This window comes from Ursus americanus, chromosome 24 (genome assembly GCF_024610735.1).
Source record: "Ursus americanus isolate L20-20 chromosome 24, mUrsAme1.1.p, whole genome shotgun sequence".
NCBI lineage: Eukaryota > Metazoa > Chordata > Mammalia > Carnivora > Ursidae > Ursus > Ursus americanus.
Window position 1 is genome coordinate 6365674 of NC_142150.1, and position 7664 is coordinate 6373337.

The window sequence follows — 7664 nt, forward strand, 5'->3', positions numbered from 1 at the left end:
ATATATATAGCCATTAGTATACTTAATGCTTTACACACTTCATCTTTTGTCACAAAACTACTTTGAAGATTTGGCTTCAAAACAGAAGGCAACTTTACATCCACTAGGATAGTTATAACCAAAAAGACAGACAATGAGTGTTGGCCAGAGTATGGAGAAATTGTCCCCTTTATACAATGCTAATGAGACTGTAAAATGATGCAGGCACTTTGGAGAACAGTCTGATGGTTCCTCAAAAAGTTAAGCATAGAGTAATACATGACCCAGCATATACCCATGAGGATCTGAAAACATGTTCACACAAAAATTTGTACACAGATATTCATAGCAGCATTATTCATAATAGCCAAAATGTGGAAACAACCCAAATATCCATGAAGTGATGAACGCATAAACAAAATGTGGTATATCCATACAATAGAATTTTATTCAGCCATGAAAAGGAATAAAGTACTGATATGTGCTACAACATGGATGAACCTTGAAAACATTATAAGTGAAAGAAATCAGTCACAAAAGACCATGTGTTATATGATACCATTTACATGAAATGGCTAGAATAAGCAAATCTATAGAGACAGAAAGTAGATTGGTGGTTGTCTAGGGCTGGGGTCAGTGGGAGGAAAATAGAGTCGCTACTGATGGATACAGGGTTTCATTTGCAGGTAATAAAAATGATATAAAATTGATGGTAATAATGACTGCACAACTCTGAGACTGTATTAAAAAACATTTGGGGCACCTGGCTGGCTCAGTTAGAAGAGCATGTGACTCTTGATCTCATGGTCGTGAATTCAAGCCCCACGTTGGACATGGAGCCTATTTAAAAAACAAAGCAGGGGCGCCTGGGTGGCACAGCGGTTAAGCGTCTGCCTTCGGCTCAGGGCGTGATCCTGGTGTTATGGGATCGAGCCCCACATCAGGCTCCTCTGCTGTGAGCCTGCTTCTTCCTCTCCCACTCCCCCTGCTTGTGTTCCCTCTCTCGCTGGCTGTCTCTATCTCTGTCAAATAAATAAATAAAATCTTTAAAAAAATAAATAAATAAAATAAAAAACAAAGCAAAACACATTTAATTGTGTAAATAGGTGAATTATGTGGTATGTGAATTATATCTCAATAAAGCTGTTATTTTTTAAAGGCTGAAGGCATATGCCCAAATATTATTGATGGAAAATATATGTGATATAAAAACTGATGCAATAACAATAATCTGCACCTAAACCATAAATGATACTATCCTGGAATTGAGGGAGGGAAGAACAGGGCAAAAGGAGAAGTGCAAAATTCTTCACACATATAGGGAGTCATGAGACAGACATTGTTTTACTCTTGACTAGAGTAAAAACTAAAATACAACCATTAATAGTATTAAAACCAAAACGTATATCCTCCAAATCATTAGAAGAAATAAATTAGAAGGAATTACACTTACAAGTTAACTGTGGTTACCTCATTACTATGACACTATGAATGATTTTTATTTCTTTATACTTTATTTTCCATATTTTTACAATGGGTTTATTTTACCATATGAGTCTGCTTATCTTTGCATCTCTGACGCTTTTTAAACCCAATTTACTTACGCATTCATTTATGGTTAATTTTTAATAGGTTGATATAGTCAGACAATTTAGAATTCAAAAGATACAAAAAATATGGTGAAAAGTCTCCCTGCCATCTTTGCACCTCAGCTCCCCAGCCACCACCACTCCAAGTATGGAATCTATAAATATTATCAGCTTCTTAGGTATCTTTGTGGAAATACTTTATGCATATATATTGACTCTTTTCTGTCTTTTTAATACAAATACAATATAATATATGTACTGTTCTCCATTTTGGTTTTTTTATTCAACAATAGATCTTGGAGACTGTCCCTCATCAGTACTTAAAAAGTTTCCTCTTTTTTTTACTGTTTTATTTACTTATTTCTATTTATTTTTATTTTTTCTTATTTATTTACTTATTTATTTGTGTGAGAGAGAGAGATTGAGTGGCAGGCAGACGGAGAAGCAGGCTCCCTGCTGAACAAGGAGGCTGATGTGGGATTCGATCCCAGGACCCTGGGATTATGACCTGAGCCGAAGGCAGACACTTAACTGACTGACCCACCCAAGCATCCCCCCCCCCTTTTTTTACTTTATTTTTTTCAACATAAGTGTACTCTTTAATTCCCATCACCTATTTCATCCATCCTCCCACCCACCTTCCCTTTGGTAACCATCAGTTTGTTCTCTATAGTTAAGAGTCTGTTTCTTGGATTGTCTCTCTTTGTTTTTCTTTGCTCGTTTATTTTGTTTCTTAAATTCCGCATACGAGTGACATCATATAGTATTTGTCTTTCTCTGGCTATTTCGCTTAGCATTATACTCTCTGGCTCTATCCATGTTGTTGCAAACAGCAAGATTTCATTCTTTTTATGGCTGAATAATATTCCATTATACAGAGATATAAATACACACACACACACCATATATTCTTTATCCATTCATCAATCAATGGACACTTGGGTTTCTTCCATAGTTTGGCTGTTGTAAATAATGCTGCAATAAACGTAGGGTGCATGTATCCCTTTGAATTACTGATTTTGTATTTGGGGGGGGGGGGGTAAATACCCAGTTGTGCAATTACTGGATCATAAGGTAGTTCTATTTTTAATTTTTGAGGGTTTCCTCTTTCCTTTTAATGGCTACATGCCTACTGTACATTATCTACTGTACAGATTTACCATAATTCATTTAGCCAGTCTCATATTGACAGATTACTTTTATATTTGGCAAGAACAACAAAGTAATTTTAGAGAATAAAATGCTCTCAAATTCCACCTGCCCCCCCAAAAAGGTAACACCATTGATTTAAAGTCACAAATTCTTTTTGAAAACTATTAGAATATTGCTGCTTTTTGTATCTAAAGACCTTATGACCAGATGATACGTATCAACAATTTTACTGAAGCAATTTTATAAGCAAATAAATTTTCATTTCCCTTTTCATTCTCTATTCTTTTAACTTTCTAGGTATATGTAAAATAACCAACCCAATATTTATGTCACCATATTTTAAATTACAGTCGCAATGTGATAAATGTGCATGTTCCATGGACAGAATGGGAATTCTTTTTTTTTTTTTAAGATTTTATTTATTTATTTGACAGAGAGAGACAGCCAGTGAGAGAGGGAACACAAGCAGGGGGAGTGGGAGAGGAAGAAGCAGGCTCCTAGCGGAGGAGCCTGATGTGGGGCTCGATCCCAGAACACTGGGATCACGCCCTGAGCCGAAGGCAGACGCTTAACGACTGCGCCACCCAGGTGCCCCAGAATGGGAATTCATCTCATCATCATCAACCATCATCAATCACAAATACTTATTTTTTTATACCTTGTCTTCGGGATTGTATGTTAGGCCCTACAGTTCTCTTTATATGATGCCTTTAAAATCAGGTTTAAGATAAGTTTCATCTTAGTCTCCCACTTAATGCATTCTTACAATATTTTTCTTTTGGCTTTAATGATACTTACCTCTCCTTGTTCTCCATCTATCTGTTAATCTTGGGCTACTTCCACCCTTAAATGTTCTTTTCTTTTTTTTTCCTTTTCCAAGGAACTCTCTTCTATGTGACCATTCAGTAAACTCAGTCACTCTCTTAATTTACCCATCATCTCTAGATTGGGGATTTCCAAATATATGGCTGTCTCCTAACTTTGAAGCCCATATTTCTAATTGCCTACTAGATAGTTTCACTTGGTATCCCACTAACACCTTAAATTAACGTGTCTAAAATAAAACATTCATTATCTTACCATATAAACCTGCTTCCCTCTGACCACATCCATTCATATAATACCACAAAAATTTGGTGAGTCATGTTTTATATACAAGTCACGCTGCTAAGCTTAGATTCTACTCAAAAGATTCTTAGTCTAGAATAGCCAGCAAGACTTGTATCTTTGTTCATACCTCTATTATAGCACATTTATTTTTACTTTCACTAGCGATGACAGACTAACCAAGATAAATAAAAGGTAGCAGTGGAAAATAAGATTGGAGTGGACGATTGAGGTCAAATGTAGACCCTCAATTGTAGGCTAATTATAGCAACTTTATCAACTTAATTCTGTACAAAATGGGAAGCTCTAGGCAGTTTTTGAGCAGGAGAGTCTCTACATTCCATTTTCAGATGATGGGTCTGGCTATGATATGTAAAATGGGTTTAACTGGGTAACTATTAGAGCATGGGAAAAGGTTACTATAAATCAGTGAAACAGAGAATTTGAATCTGAACACACAGAGTGAGAGATTCAAACTCAAGGCTTTGATCAGCCTATAGAGTTTTGTCTCAGAATATACTTCTGTGTTTTTCAGGTTTCAGTTTCACAGGACACTAACTGTTCCTGAATGCATGCCCCACCCGGCTTCCATATTTTTTCAGGATCTAGCTCAAAAACTTTCAGGGAAGAATTTCCCCATTTCCCTCAACTAAAATGAACTGCTTCCATAGCATTTTATCTGTAACTTCCTGGTGCCATTTAGTCATTCCTCCCCTACCAAGCTATAAACTCCTCGAGGTAAAGGATTATACATTATTTATTCCGGTTTTCTTCAAATTTAGCACACTGCCTGACACATACTAAGCCCCCTACATAAATGTGTGACACATACTAAGCTCCCTATATAAATGTTGCGTTATATTGGCACAGTGGAAAATGCACAGGTTTTTGGAGTTAGACAGATTTAAGGACTAAATCGCAGATTAGCCATTCACTCATTAGCTATGTGATCATGAGCAAGCATTTAACTTTTCTTAAGCTTCATCATATATAAAATAAAAATCCTTGCAAATTGTTGTGAAGCTTTGAGAAGCACCTAGCAATGTATATAGTGCATAGTGGATATTCAATAAATAGTAATTATAACTATGGCTCCAGAAATTATTTTTTTTTTAGTCTCAGATAAAACAGTAGCAAGTTTTTTTGTACAGAGCATATTCACCAGAGCTTTAATGTCTTCTTTAGGTTTGTTAACTATGTTCAGTTATGACTGCTCTTGGTTGAAGGAAAATTAATGTACACACTCAACAAAGATTTATGAATGCCTACTACATGCTAAAGCTTTGGGTCCATAAAAAATAAAGGCATGGTCAGGTAAGTATTTCGAAATGCTATTAGGAACAGGGCCTCCTGTCCTTGTCTTTACTATCCAATAAAGAAGGCTATTGCTGAGTTTCTAGGACTTTCTACGTACCACTCTGTTACATTATATAATTTCATACTTCATTAATTCAAAAAACTTATTAACTACTCTGTGGCACATTGTACTGGAAGATACAGGAACAAAAAATTAAGACGGAACAGTTGTTGGAGTGCCTGGGTGGCTCAGTCGGTTACATGGTTAAGCATCTGACTCTTGATTTAGCTCAGGGCATGATTTCAAGGTTGTGAGATCAAGTTCTGCATGGGGCTCCACACTAGGCATGGGAGCCTACTTAAGAATCTCTTTCGCCCCCACACCCCTGCCCCCCAAATGGAACAGTTGCACAGAGTACCTTCTCCTTGTTTTTACAAAACAAGGAGGAAGGATATTACTGAGTTTCTGTGCCATATATGAATTTCTATTGCACTATAATTCCATCCTTACCTATATAGCCTTCTGTAATGAAACTGAGTAAAATCTGGTAAAATGATCCAGGCTTTTTTATTTCCTATGTTACTTTTTGGCTTGTGATCTTGATTTATGATAACGTGGCGATTTAGTCATCCAGGTGCCAACAATTCTGGTAAAGAAATAAAAGGCAGGTTGCTAGCTCATTAAACTCTTCTGGACATTTACCAATTTAAGTTAGAACCATTTAGTAACTACTAACATTATTGATAGTCCTTTTTTATTTCTGAATTCTTTTAGTAGTTCAAAATTACCTATTCAGCCACCTCATTTATTTATTAATAAAGCTAAGTTCTAAATTGTATATATTTATGGTCTGTCAAACCCTTTGGATTTGAACTGTAGTTCATCCTAGAAAATTCTGTAACTTAACTGTAATTTCATTGTAATTACATTTATAGAATCTTTGCAGAATCACAGTTAATATGAAAAATATTTTAATTCATAGTAAACAGCAAGTAACCACTTCCCCAAAATACTTCTCCTCATGGGCTTACTCCTCTCCTCTTCCACTTGTTTTATTCTTACCAAAGAACTAATTGATTAAGGTGCCCTTGCTTGGTTATAAAATATGACCCAATCTGAGATTTTTTTTTCATATAATCCTAATTAGCATTGTCATTCTTTTGCTTCCAAAATAAAGGAGCAGAATTTGGATATAGGACTGAATAAATTAAAGAACTATTTTCTACTACTCACAGTTCTGTAAATGGTACAAAGATCTGAAATCTAGTACAGTAATATTTTTTCTAGAGGCAGTCAAAGCTACAGTAATTGCTAAATTCAGAAGCTGACAGTTAAGCATTGTTTCACAGGCTGCTCTCATCACCAAAATGCACACTAGATCTATATTGTCACACCATTTGCTGATTTTTTGCTTAAAAAAAATTAAAATTTTTGATCAAGGTCAGAAAGCTTCAGAATAAGTAAGGACAAGGATCCTGACAGAACGTTAGGACTGAAGGCACACAGGTTCAGGCCTGGTTAAAAAAATCAGACACCTTGATACCGCATGAATGAATCTCCAACATCTGAATAAAACCTTTAGACACGGCACTTAGTAGACAGACTAGTAGCTGCTGGGGGTGCGGTGGGGGGATTGGGGAAGGACTACTCAATGGGTACTGACCTTCTTTTTGGGGTGATGAAAATGTCTTGGAACTAGATAGAGATGATGGTCGCACAGCATTGTGAATGTACCAAATGCCACTTAATTGTACACCTTAAAGTGGTTAATTTTACATTACATGGACTTCACCTCAATTCAACGAAAAAACTTTTTCAAAGAAAATTAAGATACAGGGCCTTCTGGCAGACAGGGGCTTTACTTAGGGAACGCCCCAAAAGCACAATGCCTATATATCAGCAGGGAGGTCGGTTAGGGTCACTCCCACTTCACAAAAAGCTGTGTGGACAGTTTACATAATTCCCTCAGGCGGACCGTGTTTCCGTAACAGCCAATTAACTGGCACCATCTTGAACTCATTTCGGTGAGAATGACAAAGCGGCAAAATATTCATCAGAATCTTCCAGAAAGCCGCACCGCCGGTCATCTAGATATCCCTTAGGAGCAACAGTGAACACGAGGGTGGAAACAGTAGAAGCCATATTTTTTTAAAAGGTTTTTGTCGCGGGGGGGGGGGGGGGCGGTACCAGCGAGGATTCAATAATCTTCAAACGTTACATTTAAACGTAGGTGCTTGACTAGGACAGATGCATCTGTCAGTCGCGCAGCATCTCACAGCGAAATGCCTTTTTCTGTGGCGACGAAGACTCGAAGCCGCTTAAACGAACGCTCACCGCCATACCCATCCGCGAGAAAGCTCCCTCCACCAGCCGAAAAAGGCGGAACTTCAGAGGGCACTCCCGCCACACAGCGCGATCTGCGCCGCTGAGCTTCCTGGGAATTGTAGTTTTAGTTCTCCCCACTATGCCTTTTGTTCAGATGGGTATGGAGTGAGCCAGAAAACTACAACTGCCAGAGTGCTCCGTAGTGGCGAGTAGCC

The 7664-nt window shown here is 37.3% G+C and overlaps 1 long non-coding RNA gene across 2 annotated transcripts in view; it reads right to left on the minus strand.

Moving 5' to 3' along the window:
* The window catches only part of LOC123791671 (uncharacterized), a 32321-nt gene extending 24771 nt beyond the window's left edge, over positions 1–7550 (minus strand). The window contains exons 1-2 of one of the 2 annotated variants that reach the window (XR_015721536.1): positions 6788–7549; positions 5635–5770 (exon numbers count right to left, since the gene is read on the minus strand). This is a non-coding gene — a long non-coding RNA (uncharacterized LOC123791671). Of the gene's footprint in view, positions 1–5634; positions 5771–6787 lie in introns of both variants that reach the window. The other variant, XR_006779471.2, reaches the window with a different exon arrangement.
* Between the last annotated feature and the right edge of the window lie 114 nt (positions 7551–7664).